This window comes from Vanellus vanellus, assembly GCF_965231255.1.
Source record: "Vanellus vanellus genome assembly, chromosome: 3".
In the NCBI taxonomy this organism is placed as follows: domain Eukaryota; kingdom Metazoa; phylum Chordata; class Aves; order Charadriiformes; family Charadriidae; genus Vanellus; species Vanellus vanellus.
The window spans coordinates 29,911,788-29,938,565 of NC_138907.1; positions in this window are offsets into that span (position 1 = coordinate 29,911,788).

The following is a 26,778-nucleotide window of genomic DNA, read 5'->3' on the forward strand; positions in this document are numbered from 1 at the left end:
TGCACAGCAGAAAGTGCAAGGTTCAGCAGGCACACGCTGGAGATGGGGAACTAACCAAGGTCAAGAGCAAAAGGGCTGCGACGGCTTTCTCCAGGGCACCTCTCAAACTATCCACCCGTTAAACCTTAACCTAGCTTTCTATTTAAACTGATTTACATTTGTTTTACTTGCTAATGAACCTACCCAAAGGGGTTTGTAAACCCTGGGAGGGTTCCACAGCCATCTCGGGCTCAGGCCCTTTTCTGAGCACAGGAACATAAGGCTCAGGGTTTGGCCACCGCTCGTATTTCAACGGCTATCGATCACACCATTTCATATCACAGAAACTGTTCCAAATAGTTAAAATATTCCCCCTCAAACCACTCAAGTTTAATTTCTCTCGGGGGGGATCAAATCAAAGAAACACTGGAGTGTTTCTTCAAATCAAAACATTGTCAGATCAGACACTGGCTCAAGTTCAGACCTAACATTCGTGGGGCTGGATCAAAGCGGAGCCCCAGACCTAAAACTCAAGGAATGAACAGGCCTGGATCTCTGTACTGTGTTTTTTTGGAAGCCAATGTCTTTCCTAAAGCGTACATTTCTTAAAGGCAATGGGCTAGGTGTTTCCCAACAGAACAGGAATGTGCAGGAGCACAGCAATCCCGGGAATCGCACCCAAACAGAATGGAGACCACCAAGGCACGGGGCAACCAGGAAGGCGCAGAGGAAGAAGTATAGAGAACCAGAGAAGGCTGAGAGCTGGAGGGAAAACTGTTTGTACGAGTATTGCAGTGTGCTGGGTGCCTCAGGCAGGCAGCTGTTGTGTTGGCCAGTAAGCAACACCCTGTTTTACTACTTAAAATGGTGATTTGAAGAGAGCTCCCACTCCTATGGCCCTGAGGACTATCTGCTCAATACTCGCTCTGAAAGTCGCCCTTCTCGCCCTGCCACCTCCTGTGTGTAACACCAGTACAGTGCTGTGAAATGTGGCATGGGGACAGAGCTTGTGGAGACCCGCCCAGGCGTTTTTAATCGCAGGGTTCTCTGAAGCTGCTCAGAGCAGATTATACATGCAGATGTAAAAATGCCTGGGGTGAAATCCTGACCCTGTCACATTAACGGCACCCGTGTTCAAAGACTCGCTGGAGCTTTGCACAAAAAGAGGACCATGCACACAGTTTTGGCTGTATACGGAGAAATGGGGAAGTTATTTCAGCCCATGTCCCCCAGATTCCTGGTCCCTGACCTAAACCACGGGCAAATAATATCCAGAAAAACATCAGTGGACTGAGACACTCAGGTCTACAAACTGGCCTGCGCCTCCACCAGAACAGTTGTGGAACTCTAGGAAAGGCTGAAAACTGAGGCCCTGTTGACACTCGTTTGTCAGCTTCCCACTATCTCTTTTAACATCACTTGAACCCTTTCTCGTTGCTGAAAATATGTGAAAATATCAGAGACTGAGGGCCTTGCAGCAAAGTCAAACACACGTACCTCTGTTGTTGAGCACTGGGAGCTAGAGCCCGACGGGATGGAGCAACCTGCCACCCTCTCACAGGCTCAGGGACTGTCACCCCAACAGGACTGTGGGAGTCCCTGGTGCTCAGGATCAGCATCTCCAGACGCAGCAGAATTGAAGACAATTTTGAACCGTCACTCCACCGTGGTCCCGTTGGCGTCAAGAATTAGTTTCTTGTATCAGGAAAAGCAGAGAAAGTTCCCTTAATCTGTATGGACTCTGGGAAAAAAAAAAAAAATATATCTGATTTTCTCCTATTTCTTGTGCTTCAGTCAGTCACAATTTGCTTTCCTCCTGTAGAAATCCATGAGTGACAGCCTAGACAGTGTCACAGAAAGCATGCAGGCCCAGGCGAAGGTGACTCTAAAGTGCTCTCTATTTCATTTGCCTGAGCTCAGACAAAACAGAAAATGGAAAGAAACTTCCAGAGCAGAAAAGGAGAACAGATCCTTTTGGCAACTGCAAAGAGCTATAAGGAAATGCTGAAGGGTCCCCATCGAGACTGTCACTCTGAAGTCCTCTCTAACAACGCTGAAGAAAAACTTCAGGATACTCAGATAAGAATATTAGTGTATATCATGCATTTTATAGCAAACTTTGGTTAAACCAATCTGCCAGACACAACAGCCCTATTGGGCTTTACGTTCAGATATTGTAGATACTTCCATTTCAACACAGATTTACCCACTTTCCAGCTTCAAGACACACCAATCATTTAGGAAGGCTTAAATATGGAGAGACTAGGTGGCCTATGCCTGGGTAACTCAGCCAGGCCAGTCATCAATCCTTTCACAAAGATCCAAACATACCACATCTTTGCGGTACGTTTGCCTTACCCCGTAATGTCTGCAATCAAGGATGACCACAGAAAGCACGGCAGGCGTTTCCATCCAGATGCTAAATCTGAACCATTTTGCTTATAGAAAATCTGCCAATTATAAAAATAACTTAATTCCAGGTGGTTAGTGGTGGGTTGGGGGGGTCAACAGAATGTTAGTACTGCTGTCCACACAAACATCATGTTTCAGCCAAGAACATTTAAAAAAAAAATCTGGATGACATATGAGGAACACCTACAGCTTTCTGTGCATAATCCATTGAATGTGCTGCTCCAGCTGATCTGAATTACATCTTGCATTTGCAGATTTATTTCAAAGGGCAGTTATAACTACAAGAAGAAAAACATGAAGTAAGAGTCTTCATTTCCAGAGTCCTCCTCTTGTGAATATAGGCTATTGCTTCTTTTGAAGAAAGAAGAAATCACAACCCTAATACCAATAATGCGTGAAAGCTAACAGCCAGCTCAGGTCAAAGCAACTGACCAGCAACTCTTGCTAAGACTTGATGAACTTTTCAAATGTAACTAAACCATGGCAAACCCCAAGGTTTCCTAAAGTCTCAGCAGTACCTGAGGAGACAATTAAATACTGAAGTTGCCACAAATTATTCTATCAAGGACAACTGTATGATATCTGGCTCTTTCCGATGTCTCTACCCTAGATGCTCCAGTTATTCAGTTATACCAATAAATGTTACAACTAAGTTGAAAGACTATTGTAGATGGGTGGGTTTATTAAACAAAAATGTATGTTTATTTTTTGAAGTTTAAGGGCTATCCTTTCAAGCGTGACCAACACAAAAATGCGTGGTTCATTCCTTCTCTGATACACCCCGGGCTGAGACACCTTTGTGCGATGTTCTGTTTCAGCGGGAAAGCTGATAGCCGTTTGAAGGGTGGCACTGCAACATGCGATGTCCTCGACTGCTGTTTCGCAGGCTTAGATGGCAAGGTAGTACCAATAGGCCTGGTTCATCCAGGTAGAGCTAACCTGAGCCCACAGACTGGCCAATCATAGTCATATGCTGCACTGTACCAGAGCCTTTCCAAGGAAGGGCAGAGAGACTCCTGCACCTCTCTGTGCAGCCAACCCAGGGCTGGTAGAAAAGGTGCAAGTGCTTCAAAGACCACACAGAGTTGCAAATGAAGCACAGAGGTGTTGGAAAGCATGATGATAACACCCGGTACAAGCTGGGAAGGGATGAAGGAGGTGTCCCACAGTCACACACACATATGAACTTCCACAGTTCACTGTCTACAGAATTTTACTAGTTGGAAAATGATTTGACCTTACATTGTGAGCAAAGAAAACCTTTCCAAGTAAACAATGTGTTCATTATCTGTTAACTTTAGCTGTTCTGAACGAAAGAGGGCAACAAGAAAAAAGCGTGCAAGGTAGGGACAAAAACACAAGAAAAAAAGACATGAGGGCAAAAAGCTTAAGAGTAAAATCTCTAACCTTCATCCTTTACTGAAGAAAAGGAAAAACTTTCCTCTTCTCATACTACTTACTGCTGATACTCATTAGAGACCTGATTATTCAAACTTACTGAAGCTGTGAACACACTATGAAATGCAAACATTCTCTTTCATACTTTCAATAAATTAGAACATAATTCTCTGCCCAAATTCTTGGGTCACCTTGCGAGGCAAAGGTCTCAGCTCCAACCTCCAGCACAACACAACTAAAAGGAACTTGTCCAGCTGATATGAAACAGATCTTCCAAAATGCTTGCCACATGAGCCTTAATAAAGCTGTGATAAATGCTTTTCAGAATGAAAATAAACAAGAACCCTGGAGTACCCTGAAAGCCCAGTCTAAGGAAATTAATCTATGATTAACACTTTTTCATCATATTCTAGAGACACAGTGTTTCTTCTTTGAGAGGACAGTACTTTCATGATGGTTATTGGGAGATTTGGAATAAATCTCCCTTTGTCTTGATTGCAAATTCCTCAGCCCAGTAAGTTCTGATACAACCTTCACCTTTACAGTTCCAGAGTGGCTTGAAGCAGTACATTCTACAGTGTGACCAACATCTATCGTGTGTTCTTTGTTCTCCCTCCGAATGAATTTGGGAGTTCTGCATGTGCACACGTACCACTGGCTGTTTCTGATAATGACAGACAATGGTGCGGCTTCTGCTAGAAGTACAGTTCCTGTTTCACAGTCTGTATTAAGACCCTCCTGGGGAATTTATGTGTCAGAGTTGAGTCACTCTCGCAGTTCATCATTGCCAAAAGTAGCGCGTCCCGCACTCCAGCCCTGCCCTTTCTTCTCTCCATCCCAGTCATGCTAACCCACCCTTTCTCTTGCATCAAATTAATGTTCATTAGAGCCTTCACTGAGCTCATTCAGTTCATTAACCCAGGAGCAAACAATTCATGTTTTTGTCACGTTAGTTTTCTTCCAGGCCAGTGAGTTGAATCCGTTTCACTCGGGGTCTGATGAACGCTAGACTTGCTGCCGGCCAGGGGAGCAGGCAGCCAGGAGCAGGGGAGAGGAGCAATAAGATGAGGACGGGACACCGTATGTCCCCATTACAAAGAGAGACATGATCAGCTGTAACATGTCACTTTACCTTCAGAAATCTGACCCTGACCGAAGAAGGTTTCTTTGCAGCCAAGGAGTGAAACCACCAGCTGCAGCTCTCCTTTTCAAGCTCTCATCAGTCTGCCACAAACGCTTACTCCAAGCCAATAAGGACCCTGACAACCAACAGGCAGACTCTGGACCTAATCTAATACCCTACGGAAAGCAAGGGCAAAAAGTAAGTTTGATGCATTCAACGACAGCTGCTGTTGGTGGAGAGGTGCACACTACAGCTTTCTGTGTCTCCCAATGGCTAACAGTTTTAAGACTTCTTTTATTGACCAGACATTTTATCACCTGCAACCAGCTTGGAAAAAAAAACAGGTCTGCACAGAGTGAGTGACAAAGGAGATACTGAAAAGGCACAAAGTTTGCCACATTCTTAATCCTCAAGTCCCTTCTCTTTCTACGCTTATTGCAGATCACCTATACCTCCTTGGTTACTCTTGTTCCTTGCCGGCTTTGTACACAACTTCTTCCTATTTGCCTGCCTCCTCATGCACAGAGATCCTCCCTGAATACCTCTACAGCCTGTTCCTTTTACAAAGCTTCTAAGAGGCCTCTACCACACACGTTTATGAGAAATCAACTACTAATTAATAGCCAGGAAGCAAAATCTAACGCTTACATGTTTGTATTCACACATGAATATGTATCAAGTGTATATATACTTAAATATGTACAAGTATATTTAGTATCACTGTTTCCCCTCTTCCCCCATTTGTTGTATGCCAGGGCACCAATCTAATTTGCACTGGAGCTTAATTCCTATGACTTGTTGGGAAATCTCATTTTAAGGTGTAACGCTTTAATACACTGGAGGTTCATCTAATTCCACCCAGTTTATTCACACAAAAAATAACACACATCACTAAACCTGACTCTGTGTGGGCTGACACTCCTTTCCAACAATGAAAGCGATTTGTTACTTTTCCTCTAACAATAGCTAGGAGGGAAAGGTTCCTTCTCCACAGCTGTTTCTTGAAAACCTAGGCACACTACAATGACTGACAGACCTTTCAATGGAGTAGGTTGGATGCTTATTCGTCATGAATTGATCCAAGCCCTTGATAACCTGATAAAAGGATGCAGTTGACTGCTTTGTAAAACAGCCAGGATTTCATAGACTGTGTAAAACAGTGGATATCATAGTATTTAACCTATCATAATATTTAACATGTTTTCTCAATAGCAGAGTTAATCTGCATAACTCATTTGTTCAGTGATACTCATCTACATATTAGCCTTACACATACAATCTCATTTTCTTTACATGTAAAGTTTCAGTTTAATTTTTGGCTTCTCTTCCTACTGTGTTTTGCATCCCAAATCCATTGTTTGTAACTTCCCAGCCAAAGTAGATCGGTTCAATTCATACAGCAGTTAAAGTTTGTGCAAGAAGCTCCCTTGAAACCTTTCTCTGCCACCACCACAGCATCCGTGATACCATCAGGACTGGGTAGAGTTACCATCTATAACAGAAACTTTTCCAAAAGCCACTCTTGCCACCTTCAGCTCCGCAATGAATTGAAGGGCTGCTGCTGTGCAGGGAAAACCCCTGCAGCTCTGAAAATTATAGAGGAGGGAAGCAGACAGGTTCCTTTAGGTGGTAAAAGAGGTTATGGTTTCCTTCCAATAACAGTTACCATATCCTTTGATATTCTATCTACTTTATCATTTTCCCCAGTTCTGCAGAATAGCAGCTGTGATAACACAGAGCCCATCTTCGGCACCGCCTGTCGCTGCACGGAGGGAGATCTGTGAGGATGGAGAAAACACTTGTTGGGAGCCCTCCGCTTGCCTCGGCCAGGAGGCAGAAGATGAGTCACCACCTGACCCGGGAGCCAGGGGTCACCCCCTCCGGGGAGTCACCGCCTTGTTCAGTCCACTCGCAGCTAATCCCCAGTGAGTGGCTCTTGCTAAAAGATTTCTTTATCCCCTTGGCTGAAAAAAAATAACAACAGAGTTAACAAGCCCAGTAAAAATCCATGACTCAGGCAAATCCTTAAGGATCAAGTGGGGAGGGGGAGGGAACATAAACTAATCCGAGAGTCCAAAACGTCTTTTGCCAAAGCCTTTTAAAAAACAAAAACTTCACTAGGGTCTCCTCGTTAGTGGCGATTACAGGGGAGGCCTTTCTTTCTTTCTTAACTAAGAATCTCTTCTCAACAACACAAACAAGGGTGCCCATTGACGTGGTGCAGTGCTTTCTAATCCATCTGACCAGCTGGCTTTGTATGTCTTTTATACATACTGCAGGAGGAAAAAGAAAGGCCTCTCTGGGAGAAGAGCCTCTGTCTCCCTGGCGGAAATACTGGTTTTACTGCTGGATGGCCTGCAGTGCTCCTGGGGAATAGATACAAATTTCTCTTTAATAGAAACATTTACAGTACACGGTTTTGAATATCAGCAGTGACTCACAGAAGTTATAAATGATCGTTTCCTCCTTTTTCCCCCCAGAGAAAATTACACAGGTCTTAGATGTTGGTTCTGACACCAGTTTCCAATCTGAAAACATCAGCCCAGGTTTCCTGGGGTTAAAATAGAAGCATTAGTGATGTCACTAAATTTCAGTAGATGCCTCACAAATATGGGCAACACAGGACAGCACGTACACAGCAGAGAGCAAAGGTTCGTAAGAAGGGCCTGGAGGGTCCTGAGAATTGCTTACAATGCCAGCTTACAGTCTTCATTTTCTAGGTCCATTTCTGGAGTCAGACGTGGCAGAGATGAACCCTCAGCTGCTGTCACCCCTTTCAGCAGTTTCTAGCTTGGGCCCCCACCAATGTCAGCTCACTGCTGCAGAAAGTGAGGCCTCCCCTCCATCCCGTCTCAGCCATGTCGCCCAGTCCCCTCCCAAGAGCACTATCTCTGGCATTCACTTTTCCTTTCACAGAGCCAATAACCTCCAAAAAAACCCAATGAACCAACAAAACAGCCAATTAAAAAAAAAAAAAAAAAAAAAGGAGAAAAAAAAAAAAGCTGTCGGTACCACAACAGCTAGGAATATACTCTGACGTGGGGGCAGGATCCTCTCCTTTTTGTAGCATCATTATTCTGTTTTGGCTCAATCTACCTTACAACACCATGCCCCAAGGTGTATCTTTACATCCCACTCCAAGCCCTTAGTCCACGATCGCTCTCTTTTCTCTAGCAGTATCTCTAGAAAGCACTTTGGCTGTTGACTTTCCTGTCCTACTGTCCACGCATGTTCTAACTTTTTTGTTTTTAATCTCCAAATGTCAACATACAAACTATAGCAACAGTGCTGGACCCAGCACAGCTCTTTTCACTGAATATTAATTGTTGCAGAAAGAAAATTTACATTTCACTTCCAAAACTCATACGTGGATTCACGTGTCATGAGTTTCAATATAGCACATTTCAAACTCGGGGACATTCACTGAAGGCTGGTACAGAGCCCTGAACACACCTGAAGAAAATGAATTTGAAATTTTACACTGGGCAACGTAGCTTTTCCCCACGTACCTTCTACTCAGCTAGCTTCAGTAGTCTGAATTTTTATGGACTTCAATATTTTTATTGCTTTGCGTGATTCACATCAAATCAACGTGAGCATTGTCTCCCTTGATGTCTCACTCACACTTTACTTTTTTTTCCACATGTCCTGTCCTTTTAACTGAAGGAGTCATCTCCATTTTGCTTTACATCTGAGCGCAGAAAAGTTTCCAAACCATTGTTTCCCTCGCAGAACTCTGGGCCCTAGCCCTAATTTGAGGGGCGCAGGTGTAGGTGCTGTCAGGGGCAGCGCCGGGAGGTAGTGGAGCAGTGCAGAGCTCTGTTAGAGCAGGTGCAAGATGAGGCTTGGAGTCAACAGTTCACTGTTTTGTCAAATGCTGTCAGGATTCACAGCTGTGTTTTGACCAGCTTCCATAACCTCATGCCTGCATGGGAGCCCTTCTCAGGCATGGCTTCCACTGACACCCTGAAGCAGCGCAAAGCCTTCAATAGCGCACACTTGGCAGGGCTAGTGCGAACACCGCCTTTACGAGCTCTGAAGATGTGAGTCAGAGCTCACCTCTTTCTGCACAGTCCTTCCCCTCCCTTCACGTCAGAAATATTTCCATCTGCCTGCTGGTGAAAGATGTCTTCTAAAGCAATATCTATTCAGATGTTTGGGTTACATCTGTAAGGACTTTTCCACCCTAACATTAAAAACAACACAGAAAAATTGTTTTGAAAGGTGCTAGCAAAGGAAGTATTAACTTTACGGGCAATTAAAAACTCGTGCGGTTACTGTTCTGTTTTCAAAGAACATATGTACCCATCTGTAATAAAATGATTAGGAGGCATGACTAAGAACCAGCTTTTAATCCTAGAAACTTTGAAAAATAGTTTAGTCACTGTTCGGATGGTCCCAATCCCTTCCAGAGTTGATAGCTCCGGGGGTCAATTCACTTCGCCTTGTGCAATGCAGGAGTGAAACAACACGGGGAAGCACTGCACCAGGCAACCTGGGCAAAGATACACAGCTACCAGGAGCAGTCTAGCTATTCTTTTCCTCTTAAGCCAGTTTCCCCTCAAAGCTGTGAGTAAAGGAAACAAAAGGCTGGATACTCAAGACTTTTTAAACATAACTAGGCTGCTTCATTTTTCATGTCTTTTCATTTCCAGAGCTTTGCAGTTTGCCTCCAACCTCCCCACTGCGAAGTCCTCAGTCAAGTCAAACCTGTTTGCTGCTTGTGTGTGTGCGAGTGCCCTTAGACCCAAACCCAGCCAACAGTTTAGAGTAAACAGACCTACCCAGGGAGGAGCTGGAATTTGAACTGCAAATCATGTGTGTCCCAAACAATTACTCCCTCTCCAGGTGAGGGAACGCAGCAACATTTCTGGTGTCTGAGCAAATTTCTCTGCAGTAGTTCGAAAGATGGGAGATGGGACTTTTTACATCAGGGGCGGGGCACTGCCGTAGAGAGACTCGTCAACAAAAAAACCTGCTTAGCTAACTAGTCTGCTCCTTTTGCTTACCTACTGCTGATTTGTTGAGCTAATATTTTAAGAACAGTGGGTACATCCTGGAACCACCCTCCTACCTCAATGATTATGTCTAAATTGTTCTGCTGAGTATCTTACATAAGACTTGCATAAGTAATGCGTTCTGCTTCTGGTAAGTTTGGTTGCTCTAGCTAACGAGGAGCACCACACGGTGAACTTCCCAGACTGCGGAATGCCCAAAACTGCACTGCTTGACACAGTGCTCATCCTTCTTTAGCCCAAGACTGACCTTTCAAAGAAGATTAAACCTACTCAAACAATTGAAAAGCCCGAGCAAGGGAGACCTGGCAGCAAAGGCAAACACTAGCACAAAGGAATCACGAAGGGGAAAGAAAAGGGTAGGAATAAATAAGTGAGAGTGGTAATTACTCTCCATCTGAGAGAAGGAACCAGAGACAAACCTGAGCATGGAGGGGTTTTGGTATGAGCGTTAAGATTTCCTCCTTCCATTTCCCTCTGTCACCACCACTGGTTTAGGGATGCTCAGATTCAGATTTGTGAACTCACCTGCTACATATGCATGTTCTAATTACACCAGGTAGTCCACTCACCTCTTGACTACATCATTTGAAATGTAAATGAAAGGTCTCAGATAAAGGTTACCTATTTGCGGGAAGAGCATGTTCCATGCAAGACTTGCACATCCTGCTCCCCACGAGAAAACATCTCTCTTCCAGATTGACTTAGAAGATTTCTCTGAAGACAGATCAGGGTAGCGAAGGCTGTGGAGGGTGAGCTACATGATTGATGCGTAGGAATACCAATTCCAGGCTGTAAACTGGAGTAACTTCAGAGACCTCCACTAAAACATTTAGTATTAATCATGATTTCATCTTTTCTTTCTCTTTTCCCAAAGTCCAAGGATGCAGGCTTCGTATGCACAAAAATGGAAGATAACACACACAAAATATGTAGCCCACATTATCCTGTTACTCATAAATGAGAACACATGGCAAATTAAAATAGATTAAAAAATTGCTACCAGCCAATGATACTTTGATAATTACATAGCTAATAGGCATGACCTTCTATATTAGACAGCATGTACAGTATTATTTAAAATTCACATTAAATCTGTAAGGAAGGTGGCCAGAAGGACTAAAAGTAAAAAAAACCAAAACAAACAAACAAACAAAAAAAAAAAACAAAACAAAAAACAACCTACAAAACTCACAGTGGTTGGGAAATACAGTAATGAAGGTAGATGGTGCAAGCATCATTTGCCCTTGTCATTATGAGGCAGTCCTTAGTACACAATCACACACTGTTTTTGCCTTGGCTCCTGCCTCATTCACTGCATAATTATAATTAAAATGAAGGTAGATGTTTTAATGCTAAATGTTTTGGAAGCTTAATTTAGGAGTCACTACAGCTTCGCTTAAAAGTCATATAGCACACGTTTCCATCTACACCAAAGTACAGTCAAAGCTAAAAAACGTGTGTTAGGCACCAGGTATTTTATTCAGTGTGATCAACTTGCTTCTGTAACAGGGGTCCAGCCTGGGAGAGAAGCAAACTTTGGATCCCAATTCGCTTTGTTGTCAGCAGGTGCTACACTGTGTTGTGACCTGTCCCGGCCACACCTATAATCACCCAGCGAGCTACAGGTAACTCCTGAGATTGCCTTTTATCTTTAATCGCTTCCTGTTCACACTTCATTCTGCCAACACCTCCTGTCAGGGTTATTGCTGTTTATTTCCCATGAATATCTAAGAATATCATTCATCCCGGCAATAAAGGTCTCCATGCAGTGAGGCGTGTTTCAGAAGTGACCTGCAGTATTTCCTAAAAGGTTACTTGACTGACTTGTTGGTTGGGAAAGTAAACAGGAAGACCTACGTTGTCTGTCATAAAAAGCAACAGTATTAGGCAGCCAGAGATCACTGAAGCAGTTATTCCAGCATAGTTCTCTAGAAATGAAAGTCTTGCACACAGATTAAATCATCTACTAGCAGCAGCAGCAGCATGGGTCTGATCTTGAAAGTTCTTAGTCAGATTGAATTGTTTCCTCTTAACAAATACTCGGATGAGACATAGTTGCAGATTTCAGATAAACTGCGTTGGTCACTAACTACTCAGATCCAAGATTTCTGGGAGATGCTTGGTAATTTAGTTTATGATCCTAACTGCACAGTACAACAACTGAGTCATACCACAGCCTCTTAGAAGTCCACATCTCCCTCTCCCAGCTACTCATAATGATACCTAAGTGGTCAGCCTGACTGCTTTAAAGATAGACCTGAAGAGCCTAGTAACTAACTTTTCTCTCATGAGGATGTGCAGGTGTCAGCAGCGGTAAGTCCGTCATCCTTACTACATCCCACCACACAACCAAACACAATGGAAAGACATCACTGACCTTCTAGAAATGTTGTTTAACAAACACTTTAAAATACCAGAATCTGTTCAGGAGGCCACATGGCAAACCCATATCAGGGTATTTATGCATCTGAAAATAAACCATTTCTTACTGCAGAGAGAAGTAATACAAAAGTGAGGGCACGCTGAATGAAACTATCAGAAGTTTGCTCTGAAACAAGAAGAAAAAGCACTGCTTCTTGCACTAGCTATTATTCAGCTGTGAAGCACATTGCCACAGGATACTGTGGACATCAGGGTTGAACAGGGTCCAAAAGCAGTTGCACACAGCCATGCAAGAGAGATCTATCAAGGGCTACTAACCTCGAGGATACCACCTCTGGCTCCAGAATGCAGCACACTACTGAAAACTGGGAGAGAACACTAAAAACCATCACTGAGTCTATCCTGCTCTTTTAGCTCATTACAGACCACTGTCAGAGGCAGGACAACAGGAGCTGTTCTTATATTATTATTACGTTCCCTATTAGGCAAAGATTTCCAAATCGAGCTCAGATTTCCACCATTCTTCATATGCCTCCTCTCTCTGCTGGAGCAGATACAACCACGATAACCTCCGTTTGGAGATGCCGACCCTGCGAAGGACTGCCAACAAATAGCGGTGAAATGACAGACGCTGGCCACGCTAGGGCTTGCGAGCCTCAGCATTCAGCCCCTGCTCAACATCTCTGTTGGCCCCACAAGGTCTGAGCAGTGAGGACTGTCTGCATCTTCCATTTCACACACTCTTCCTCTCATTCTGTTAAGTCAGTTGCCTCTGACCAGACTCATCTGCTCCCCAGGCTGACAACAGTAACACTTCAGCCTTACAGCGATCACGGGCACTTCCCAGCATCGCTCTTTTCTCCTTCTGTTTAAAAATGTCCTGCTTTATATTCACGGTAAGCTGGAGTGGTTTTCACTGCGGCGTGGAGCTTCCCCTGCTACCGTTACACACTTTCATAATTAAGACTTCTCTGCCTGAGTCAACTGAAAACTACTGAAAATGTCAAGTATTTCAAAACTAACTATTGCCAGAAATAGTCACAACGCTTTCAGACAATTTTACTTCTGGCAGTCACTCCTTGAATGCAGAAACTAAAGCAATTTTTAAGACTCCATCTATCCTCCATACTCATCAGTATTTGTTAACACTGGTTTCTGCATAACTCAATAACGAGTTGCAATTATACCTTTAAGAGGTTTTCAAAGGGCCATTCCTCTCCCTATGACGTTTGTATATAAACTGACTACGTTCTGCTTTATCCCTTGCAAAAATGTACTTGGCGTTTACTTTCCCAATGACTCCATCTTCCATATGGTCCTTCCACTTTGTGATGGGGATCAGCGTTCCACATATGCAAGAAATAAGGAGAGCTACACAAAGGATCAAAATAGAGTCCTGTCCCATTGGGTGGATTGATTTGCCACAGACCTCAGGCTCCATGCTACGCAATTTAATATCTTTTTTGTGCTTGGCACTATTGATCCTCCTACCTCTTCATCTGTAAATTACGGCAACTTCCCCTGTGGGTTAACAACCAAGTGTGCTCAGTTCTTCCTTCTTAAGAAAAATCTTAGACAGCTGTTAGGGGTCTACTTCATAGTTTTAAGTAAAACAATATTGATTTTTATAGCGAGTCTAATGATAGCACATCGCCTATTTACCCTTACTTCACGAGTGACATGTTGGCATTCTCTTTATCACTATACCACGAACAACAGAAAAAATTTTGCCATATCCTGTAAATTACAAAACATTGCTCTCCAGACAATTTGTCTAGTTGAATAGCTGCTGCCTACAGCTGCTTTCTACATGAGAAAAAGATACCCGACTTTGCTAGTACTTGGAGATGAAGCGGAAAAATACCAGCTACTTTAGAAAAACATCACTCATTAATCACCCAATGGTGGTTCTTCTGGACTGCTATTGAAGCAAATGGTGATCTGCAAACCAAGTACAGAGAACCAGGATGAATTAGAATATGCCAAACACTTATTCTTTAATTGAAGCAAGCCAGTCAACAGGACTCCGAGTCTTTTTTCTTAAACTTCCCTCTAGGAAGGGTTTTATAAAATGGCAGGAACTCAGTAAAGCTTGGACCTTTGTCTAACGCCTCACAGTGTAAGCCATCCATAGACATTTTGAAAGATTGTGAGTATTTGAACCTATAGGAAAAAATACTGTCAGCAACAATATTGTCAGCTTTTGCCTGGCTGGTTGGTTCCATATTTTGGTAGACACATTTGACTTCATCAGTGTACTCCCTACCACGTCTCATGCAACAGGAGTTTGAGAACTCAGAATGTTTAACGGTTTATTTTAACTTACATCACCAAGATATACAAACACCTCTTTAAAACAGTGCCCTGGGAACAGAACAAAATCAATCCTTTCCATACAGACACTTGCTTCTTTAGATCTTCCTTTCAAGCAGCACAGTTCTGGTGTCCTCTCCTTACAATACACAGAAGGAAACAACCCAAGCTAGAGGCAATGTTGCCAAGCTTGTTTCCTTTTGTTTTGGGCGAATCCTTCCGGCAGGCTTTTATATGCTCTGGAAAATGTATGCTGTTATAACTTTGCAGCAGCTGTTGACTGTAGCCGTCCTGTCTGAATCTGGTCCAGTATAGGTCACCAGGAGTCAGGGCTAGAACAAGCACTTCTTTAGCTGTTAGCAATTGCATCATCACATCACTTCCCCGCATAGTGTCTTATCACTGATCATCTGGGGAACACAGATTTTTGTTAATTTGCCAGATGGATCTTAGTAGGGCAAATTCTTTCTGGAATACCTGAAGGAGAGAAAAGCTACGTGTGGCCGCCTTTCTTATTTTTATTTTTACTGAAAAGTAAAGCAATCAGTGCTAGCTTTGCAGGATGATCCTCAGGGGCTATCCACAAAACCACTGAACCCCAAGTAAGTAAATGCCTAAAATAAAACAAAACCCAGTAACAAACGCATTGTTTTCTCTTGCTTCTAACACAATGCATCCCACTAAGCCTCTAAAACCAATACTGAATATATTTAATTGTGATCATGCTGAACACAAGATTAGCAGAGCCAGAAAATGTCTTGGACTTGAATCAACAATTGTTTTCCATTTTGAAAACTTCACAATGAACATGGCTGGAGACTTGGCTTCCACTCCCTGAATGAAACCCAGCATCAGCCCTGGGTCCCCAGAGTCCCAAAACTGAAGTGACCCAGATGCTGCAAAGGTCAGTACAACCAAGAACCACCACTGAATTTACTATTTTTGCTATCATAGTGCCCAAAGTCTTTAGTCCTGAGCCAGGGCCTCCGCTGCATTAAGCAATGTGCAAACAGTTTTGAAGAAGTAGTCCCTGCACCAAAGACCTTACAGTAGAAGTTTTAGCGGGCTCCATCAGCTACGCAAAAGCAGCAAGCGGGACAGGAGGGGGACTTGGTAACCCAAACGCAAGCATATATTGGCACAATGAGCATTAGTCATGGCTTACCACCAACTAATCTCAAAAAAAATGTTTTCCAGTAAGAGTTCTCACTTTTACCAACATGAACAATGATATAACAGAGCTTTTTTTTTTTTTTTTTTTCTTTTTTTCTTTTCAGGGCTCTCAGTACTGAACCACCTACAGACAGAAAACCCATCTCTTCTTTGCTAGGACCATGCCATTTTGCTGTGTCTTGTGCACTGGGGGTGGGGGGAAGCAGCAGCAAAAAAGTAAACCATGGCAAGCCATTCAATTAGATGAGGCTGACCTTTCTTTTCACAGCGAAGGAGTTTTCTTTTCCCCAAGAGAGAGAAAACTCCAAAACTTGGTCTTATAAGGAGGTGTCAATGAGGTCCTTTACGTAAAAGCTGCATTTAAGAGGGAAAACTCACAGTTCTCAAAAGCACATTGCTTCTTTTCTCCTGTGCACTTTGTTCTGAGCCTGCTGTTACATGTGTATTCACTGAACCAGCTTTTATTAATGAGATTTGGCACACTACATGATAGCTCAGAGAGACTGGGTGATCTTCTATGCAGTATTTATTATTTTACTAAATTTGAAGGGTCCTAAGCTTACACGCTTATGCTCTCAAGCATCCTGCTGGGTTGGAAAGGCAAGCCACCGATGATGGTACAAGGTGCAGTTGAGTCCAGAGGGGGGGGCTGTAAACAAGCCATGAAGGCTCTCTCCTGGTGGGACATGAGCTTGGGAGCTCAGCTTTGCTCAGCTGAGGATTATCCGGTGTTGTCATGAGGTGCTATCGCTTATGGGATTCAGTCCACCACTTTTTGTTTTCACCTTAGGCTGGGAACTGAAGAAAGGGGTTGCCCTTTAGCCCCTCTACACAGAGGTGGTTGAGTTCAGACCTCTGGAATTCCCAGATCCTGAAGGCAACTTAAAAAAAAAAAAAAAAAAAAAAAAAAAAAAAAAAAAGCAGAAGGAAAGGCTGGATTCACCTTACAAAGCAGCACTACCACAACACACACATGCCTAATTTTATATTAAATTAAGAAGTGTTTTCTCCATTTTCCCAAAGCAGAGCAATGGTAGGTAAGCCAAGCAAAATAAGCAGATTCATGTGCTCTAAAGCACACTGTCCAGACAGACATGAATCCTTCTGCTGTTCAGCGCAAGGCATTATTTATAAGTTAACGATATACTCCCCCATGGTCCCAGCGCAAGAAAAACATTCATTCTCTCTTTGACATGATACTATAGTTCTCCAAGCTTCCTCAATATAGTGGGTTCAGGGTAAATTCTTCATTTGGCCTGCCCTTACAATTCCCAACAAATGAGGATGTCTAGAATGACAGAACACCATTTTATTGAGCTAACTAGCTGCTTTTGGCTTTATTCTCATTTCTCCCTATAACACAGAGCCTTTTATCTTGGGGCTGTCTCCTCCTGGGCATGCCTCCAGCTAGCCTTAGCGCCTGCTGCACATGAGCACTGTCTACGCAATATCATTATTGCTTTAAAAAAGTACCAAATGCAGGAAAACAGTTTCTCTCTCTCTCCCGCACCCACACCCCTTTTTTTTAATAAGAATTTTTCCATGTGGTTAGAGAAATAACATCTGGAATTGCTGAAGGCTGCCAAAAGGAGAGAATGAAAACAATGAGTTGAGTCACACTTGAACCCGCCAACTTCATATGGTTTAGACCTTCTTGAGGGAGTTTGAAAAGGAAAAAAAAAAAAAAGGAAAATGTTTTAGTTTGCTCTTTATAATGCAATTTTTTTTTTTTAATCTGCTGATGTAAGTGGCAGAGTCGGCCAAGACAGCACCATAGCACGGGCATTCATCCTTGCAGCACTCTGATATCACAATCTTTCTATAGTTCATCTATACAAACACAACAGCAGATTGAGGTTTCTCTTTCTGAGCAGAGTATCACTGAGCTAATGAAATTTCTTCCAGGAGTAGACACAAAGCTGCACTGGACTATTTTATTCCATCCCACAATGCAGTGCAGATAATTTGAAAGTTTCCTAAATGCCCCTTCATTTTTCATACCCATGAGAAGTACTGGTATGCTCTGGTAAATTTTAAAATGGTTGCATACTGTTGCAATGTAGTGTCTGTAGAAAAATCAGCTCCCATACAATTGCCATAACCCTGATTAAAGACATTACACTTCTCTCTCTAGTCTAGGAAAGGCCTTCAAGTGTTTCCACGGTCAGAATTTTTCACCTCTTTTCACCCTGAACACTTAACGCCACGCTAGCGCATGGTTGGTATGCCCACTGAAGCTGGCGATTGCAATGCCAGTAACAGATAGAGAGAGCAGTTAAGCTGTCTAACGAAACAGAACGCTCAGGTGGTAGGAACAAGCAGCAAAATATTCCATGAAAAAGTCACAAATAGAAATCAAGCCAGGCACAGCCTGAGGAGCTTTCCATGGGATTTAAATGCAAACGTACTCGTGTCAGGTGGAAAAGAGCAAAGCTGGAGGCTGCATGATGTTTGCTGGAGCCTTGCATGTATGAGAGAGAAGACCAGAAAAGCACAGGAATCAATAGACAGCAGAGGAGGATTTGTGGCAACACTTTGGGGGGAAAAAAAAAAAAAAAAAAAAAAAACACACAACCTCTGGAGAACAGGCTTAGCTACAAAGCCAAGAAACTTTGTCCTGCCAATTGATACATGACATATTGAGGGATTTATAGATATTGTTTATAAACTGTCTGAATCCAAGACATACCCAACTTCTTCATCCATTTTTTTTCTCCTTACAGAAACCACTCAAAAGACTTAAGTGTAGCTAACCGCTCAGACGAGCGGGATTGCATGGTTCATATCTAAGCAGAGTATGTGAAATTATTATGAATCCTGTACAGTATCATCTGGCAACAGAGAAAAGGTTATGTACAGTCATGCTGTATGACCATAGGTGACGCTATACTCTTCTTATGAAGCTATAAACTCTTTTACAAGAGTACTTTTTCTGGTGTGTCAAAAAGCCCTTAGAAACAGCCATATTATACGGCCAGCATTTATACTAACATCACCCTTGTCTGACATTATCTTACTACCATCATTACCCAGTACTCTTGTGGGAGGAGCAAGCGATACTCTCAGCAGCTTTCGCAACAGTGTCCCAGTGTGGTAATTCCACCCTGGCTTCAGCAGCCCATTACTGGCTTGGGAGGAAGGCATCTACTCCCCTCCTTTCATTTCACAAAAGCTGCCGTTTCATCAGGCTATGACAAACCACTTTCTGCGCAGCTATCGTAGCTCCTTTCCCTCAGTGCCAAGCTACTGGAAATTCTTATCGAGCTTGCCCACTCCATTGTTCCACGCTATCACGTGTTATCGGAGGAGTCACTGCACATTTAGTGAAAAGAAAAAAGCCGACACGTGCTAAGTCACTTGGCAACAGTGCCAGCAGCTCTTCTTGCCTCAAAGACTTTAAACAATCCTACCAAGATGGCTGAGCAGCTAGAGATGCGTTAACACAACTCCCTCACGTGGGTAGACCTTTGTTCCAGGATAAGGCAGGACAAGACTCACTGTTTAGCTTAAAATCCTTCATAAATAGTAAGCTAAAGTAACCCCATCTAGTTTGATACCAAAACAGGAGTGTCTGCAAGATGTGGCTGCACTGATTTAGTTTTACAGTTTTAAATTTGCTTCTTATCTTATACCAAGAGCTTTTCCATTTAGACAAAGTGTTAGCCTGCTAAACGGTAGTTAACCACCCACTATTTTGTACTTATTAACTTACTGTCATTTAACATAAAATGTTTAGGCAAACCATGAGAGAGATCAGAATTCTGATCCTCATACTAAAAAGAAAAGGGCTCCAGGCATTAGATTGTGAAATATGATTTCCCAGGATATATTAAATTCTGGTTTAATGTTCTTTTTGATATCTCAGAAAGTCAAACCTCATTTCATAAGAGGGCACTTCAGCACGTTTTGCATACAGCATGCTTTCCCTTGATAAAGTCTCTGTGCTGCAGCAAACTTGGAATTTGATCAGAACCTCTGGAGCACCCGGCGGTGGGAGTGGAGGAGAGCAAAACCCACACTGTGAACCTCATCTCACAGAAGTTCCTTAGATAGTTTTACAGCAAACAAACAAGACGAATGAGCCAAGGGGCTCGGCAGAAAGCATCACAGACTTGAATTATGCTGCAGGACAGACTGCAGATGCAGAGCCTAGCTCATACAGCCGTGCCAAGTACAGCACACATCACATGTGTATCCACATGTTGACTACATTTTTGCAAGAGTCATGGCAGAATGACAGACAGAAGCATGCATTTAGGACCATCTGTAACCAAAGGGTACCAAGGCCTGAACTTTTTCACATGGTAACTGTCAGTCTAACTATAGAAGAACTACTGAGGAAAACTTACGACCTAACCCTGGTTGCAGTATATCTACTGTACCTCAGAGATTCTCACAAAGTACAGAGTTTCAGAGGGAAGTTCTCCTCTGTCCTCACGGTCTTGCATAATTCTTTCATATGTTCCTTTAGCTTTTGCATACTTCAACATGAAACACAAAAGCAGAATTGTTTAGAAGAAAGCCTACCGTGACTGATGTCATTAGAGGAAATCAGCAGGGAGGCTGCATAGAGGAGGGAAGTTTGGATGAAGTGGAAAGAGCACCCTGATACTCTGGCGGTGGACAGTTTACTGCAAGACACCACTAACCACTCTCAATCTCTCCTCCTTCTCTGCTTGGGCACACAATTCTCCAGAAGTAGAAGATTCCTGCAATTAATGGGTGATATCCTGAGGTCAACAGAGTAGGTTTTGACCCAACAATTTTAAAGTGAAGGCCCACCACTGACAGTCTTGTGTCTTTTAAAATTATTCCTTTGTGCCACATTCTGGACCTCCTCCCTGTATAGGCAGCTGCCAAACATGCAGGCTGACGCAGCCACGTGCAGCGTATTAAGCCCCCTCGCTGCCGTGGGGGCAGCCAAGCAAAAAGGATGAGATGGTCAAGAGCCTTTAACCGTTCCCCAATTTGCCTCCCGTCCCAAGCATCCTCTCCGGTACACGCTGCCATACTACCTGTGCATTAGCGAGATGTTGCTGGCAGAAAGCAGTAAGCTGCTGTCCTGCGAATATCTGCTATTCTTTCACAGAAAACCTTGCCATTATGCGACTAGGTCTTGATCTAACATGATGACTGGGGATGAGTATTTTCTGTGCTGCTCCCAGACAGTACATTTTCAGCAAACAAAAGTGAGTTTTCAGGATATTCTTAACAGCAGATCATGACTCATACCATAAAGGAAGGTTTCCATAGCAGATTGTATAAAAAAAAAAAAAAAAAAAAAGCAGTGATAATGCTAGCAGGAGTAATGATTTATTGCACAGCACTCTAGAAGTGGTTCACGTGTTGTCTGGAGTCACAAGCAGTGGCTTTGAGTAAAGAATTAGCAAAAGATCCCTGTATCTTGTAGATCGGTTTATATGCTTATAGAAAACTCTCACGGGTAATATACATAAAAAGCAATTATTTATATTTTATTAACAACAATTGTTATTTAATGAACTTCATTATGTTTCATAACTGATTAAGACTCTTCCATATTAATTCTTGCAAAATAAATTACAAGCCTCATCTCCAATGAAATTTTATCCCCTTCCTTCACCCTCCCACACAGTAGGTGCTTTGTAAATTATGATTACCTTTTATCACACAGTTCTTTTATTTGTTATAACTCATTTTGATGGGCATCTTGATGTGTGATTTGATACTTTTTTAAAAAAAGACAACACACATGCAGTGTCAGAAATTTACTTATATTCAGGCATTGTTCAGTTGCTTCTTCCTGTGTTTTATGCTTCCCATTGGTCTTCCCCAAGACCCTCTCTAATTTAGGAGGGAAAGGGAGGGAAAAAAGGAATATTTAGGAATATCACCAGATTCACAATTCTCTGCAAGCCAATGTTTAGTCTGAAAGAATACATGAGAATTTAAATTTGTCTCCGTCTCTTCCTTTTAGCAGTCCCCACCGTTGAAAAAATAAGTTTTCCAGGGAAAAATCATCATTGCCAATTAGAGTAGGACCATAGTTTTGTCAACTGGACAAACTACTCTGACAGAAGCTGGGCTGATTTAGGAAATCACAATATACGTGAAGAACTTTGTTAATGGAGGTACAAGAGTGGCCCAAGTATCCGTATACAGAAAGAGTCTACATTAGCTACAGCAATCATTTCTGAGTTTTAAAATCTTTGTTTTAGTGAATATATCTGCCAAGTCTTTCAATCCAGGAACTACTCAGATGATAGAAAAATCAAATCTTTCAGTAGTGGGCAGCAATACTTATTACATTGTTGATAAATCTTCAATCTTAAAATAACAACAACAAAAACAACACCAAAAACCACCACACACTAAAAAACCAAACATGTCTCTTTTTTTCTCCCGTGTGGACAGATATGGCTTAGCTTTGGCATAATCTTATTATATTCCCTTCTTAAATAATAACGCAACTAAACAGAGCTAAATAAATAGTAAATCTTTGCAATTTACTTTAACACAGGGTATTGATGATATTAATTAATTAATATAACTTTCTGTAGCAAATGACTACCTTTAGTTATGGAATGGTGTGCTTATATATGTTAGTAGCTAAAAATCATGCCTCATTTCATAAAACGTTTGATGCCACATCGCAATGCATTCCAAAGACACTAGCGTTGAAGGAATGAAATTGAGCTTTAGAAAAAACTGTAGGTAAAGCACAACTCAAATCCACTGTCATTTAACTTATTCATTTGAATAACTGATTTACTAGACGCATTCCCCAAACACAAACTATTCAGAACAGTTAAAACTTAAATGTATCCTTGGGTTTGACTAAAACAGAAGAGCTAAAGAGGAACAATGCCCACTTTTTGTCATTTTACTTGTTCTTGATAGTATTTTTCTTTTATTCCACAGTTACTCTGATTAGCACAGTAATTCTTACTTAAGAAATAAACATCAAGAAAAAATTAGGCTCTTTAGAAATAAACAATTAATAGGCTTATAATGCACTGTTGATACATGTCCTCCTGAGTGCATTAGAGAAGGATACCAAACGATGAGGAACTAAATATCAAATAACTATTTAACAAAGGGTTAAGTGAAAACATTTGAACAAACCACAAAGCTTTTAGTTCAATTTTTGTGCACAGTAGCTATTCAGAGAGAGTAATAATCCAAAGCAAGATTAAAAAAAAAAAAAAAAAAACCTTTGAAAAATATCCCTGACTTCACAAAAGAACATTTTTAAGCCATCTTGCAGGCTTTACAAGCCATTGGCATTATTGCTTGTCAGGGCCTTCACACCAAACAACAGGTGTTTTGTCATGAACTAGACTACAAATTTCATTTTGGTTACCCAGTTTTAGTAATTCCCGTGTTATCCCAGGAGTTTCTTAAAACCTTCCGTCCAGATGATGAGGTGAGCAACTCAGCTTTCATTTAGGGGAGTGAGGGGGGTGGTGGATGAATTGTTTCTAAACAAATACATCTCTAGCCCTTGCAGTTGTGGCAAATAATTGAAAAATATGAGCAAGGGTGCACCCCCACGACCTCAAATACACGAAAAAAAAAAAATAGGAAAAACAATTGGGTTTGTTTCTGCTATTTAATTATATGGGTGGGTTTGACAATACGAGGACATAGGGAAAAGAAGTATGAGAAATACGAGCAACGCCAGAGAATTTTCTGTGAGTAGAACACAGCTATAAACCAGAACCCTTCAAGCCCCATGAAGTGAAGCAAACTGTAGCTTACCTCACCCTCAGCCTGATGCTGCAGCCTGGAGATACAATAGGCAGTGGCATCCTATATCAGCCCAGCCCCACTTCACGTTTAAGCGCTTCAGCCTTTTTCATTCTTTCGCCTAAATTCTTTTCACTCGCTCCAGCAGACAGCTCAGCTACAAGACACTAAAACAAAAGAGCAGGAATTATTACATTAATCCTCAGCAAATAGGCTTTTGCCTCTAAAGCTACACATGTATGTTCAACATGAACTCAACTTGAAATAATTTCTTCTCCATCAACCAGTACAACACCCTCATTTACCTGGAGAACAGAAGATGTGTTTTGTTTTTTTTTTTAAAAAAAAAAAAAAAAAAAGGAGGGGGCAGAATCTCTTTGAATAAGTCTTTCTTTTTTTAGACAAACAGCATACTTCTGTTGTAACTAGGACAATTATGGAGCTTTCCCCAAGATATTAAAAATAATTAAAATAATTCAGCAGTTATCTCTGTATCATGGTTAGCATTGTGTAATTATTACTGAAAGGTAACTCTGCATCACCGAGTGACAGCATACAACAATATCAGTTTGTGGACTGTCAGGTGTCCAATGTGCAGTGTCAGTAGCTGCTTTCACAATAATGGAAATAAGAATAGCTGTCATTATTCACTGAAATCAAAGCTCACAAACACCTTCGGTGCATTCTAGTTTAAGATTCAGGTCAGATGTCCCTGGACCCCAGCGCCCTCCTATACCCAGTGTTCAACACGGTCCACCTAGCTGACGAGAAGTTTGGAATGTTTTGTAAAGCTGGTGAAAAAAAGTCTCTGGGAGGGTTAAAACAGGCAAGCAAGGAACTGCAAGGTGATGAATGGAGCCTGTCCCTGCAAGCCTTCCAGGTTATCTTCATCTTCATGCCCACTGGGAAATGACTCACAGGTGTTTTAGGAAGCAGCAGCTGCCTGCTTTGTGACATTTCAGCTTTTGCCTCCAGGTTGAGAAGGGTTTACAGGATAAGATACACAGAGAGGAGACAGTCTGCTGGAGATATCACACTGCTTTTGCTACATCCAGTGTAGAGTAGAACTTGTCTGGCAAGTGAGCAGAAAGGTTTCCACATTTCAAACTCAAAAGGAGGCCGGTCCCATCCCGTTGACAAAGGGCAGAGACTCTGAAAGGAGAAAAGCATTTAAAGCAAATTAATGCCATTAGCAAATTTAGAGCTGCTGAAAGCAGCTTGACACGGGCTGACATTTCTGGAGACCAACATCCTCCAGTTGCAGGGACAGACAAAACAGGAGGAGGCATCGCCCGGCTTCCCCCTCCGCAGGTCCCAGAGCAGAAATGGAGGGTGGGAACTCGCACGTGCTGAAATCCTGCCCAGCACTGAGCAGGGCCTTCATGTTAAGTAGTCACGCATCGCGTCACTCCCGCCTTGCTCCACACATCAAGCCCTTCAAGCTTTTCCTCCTGTGGGTAAGGGGCACGCAAGGAAATTGCCCACCAATTGAGAATACTTATTTCCTCAGTGCAATTTGAAGCAATGAATTTAAATGTACATGTAAATTTAAAGCAATGGATCAAGAAATCAACACAACTTAAACTGAACTCTAGGAGTTCTACGGGTTTCTAATAAATAAGTCTGTCACCAGCAGTGTCATGACAGCATTTATGTAAGAAATACCACACTTTTTGACGGCATTTTCCTTTTCACAAGCATAAAACAAACAAACAAACTCATAGCATATCTGTTAGAAGATAAGCCCAGCAGATAGGAATCTCTGAGGCTTTATCTCACCTTGCCCCAAACTAATTAATATGGTATTATCCTGTCTTCTAAGAATCACTAGTGATTTATAAAGTAAGTAAAAATTGTCATTATTCCTATCTGACACATGGCGAAACTGAGGTATGTGGAGGTTAACGGGCAAGAAAAAACAAAACCGAAGCTGAGCTTTGAAGACAGTACTGAATTACTGATATCTGCACCCATAGCCCATCTACCAAATCCATAAAGTTTGCTAGTTACATGGTTTTGCACTTTTACTGTAACCTTTGTCCTAGGAAGATTACTTATCTGCAAGTCAATAGCAACACAAATTTTTATGAAGCAGGAGACAAAATCTGAGCAAACCTCTTTTTTTCCTTTTTTTCTTTCCCTCTTTTTATTTTCTTTAACACACCATTGCAAACTCACAAAGTCAGATTAAGTCCAGAACCCCACTAACCCCCACCCCCCCTATCCCGTCCCCATGCCAAGAAGCGTGCAAGCAAAGAAGAAAGAGCTGAATGAGCGGAAAAGGGGCGTTGCTTGGTTCAAAGAGTCACCGAGTCTATTTACAAAGGAGGCCGAGAGGTCGGAGCGGGGCCTGCGCAGCCGTCCAGAATTACCCCGGCCAGAAACAGACGCTGCATCCCTTTGCAGCGCGCAAACCTTGTTCTGTCAGTGAAACTATAGTAACTACATGACCACTGGGGATTAGCGTGACCCCGGGTCATAAAACTTGATCGCGGTAGATTAGCAAAAGATCAGGCCAGCACTGGAGAGGAGGCCTTTATTTTTTTTTTTTTTCTTTCTTTCTTTCTTTTAAAGAAAGGGCATCACAAGCGAGATGCTAATTCTGCTTTGAATCAGAAGTAAAACACACACATGACAAAACAAATGTGTGCTTACAAATATTTTGTCATATTAGATTAAATTATAGCACACAGACTAAACAGAGAAATCTGAAATGCAGGGTCTTGTGTTTGGGATATCCTTGGAGCTTTTATACAAAGAAAGAGAGAAGTTTATACTTCGGCATTGCAGGGCGCACAGTCATCTCATACCTGCGGCCTAACAAACACAGCTCGCTGTCTGACAGCCGTGTATCTGTCAATGCAAGAACACATCGGTTTAACTGTCAAAATCCTTCTCCTTGCCTACTGATTTGACTGTGCCGCCCTTCTGCTCCTGGCACTTCTTGTCCCTTCCTGATAAACGACAGCCTGCTCTCACTTCCCCGAAGCTCAGTTTTGGGTCCATCTGCCTTTATTTCCACCCCGATTTCCTATTTCTTACTGATTTTCGCCTCTTTTTAGGCTCTGCACATCCTGCGGAGGCCCCATTTAATAGGTACAGCAGCCTCCTGCCTTCTACCTACCTGGGTCTCCCGCGAATACCACTCCTTTTTGTGGCGCTTTCTTGTGCCAATCTCCTCATCAAAAAAACCAACACATTTCCACACCTTCCTACGTATTGTTACTCCATGCAGCAGGGCTGGGCTGAGAC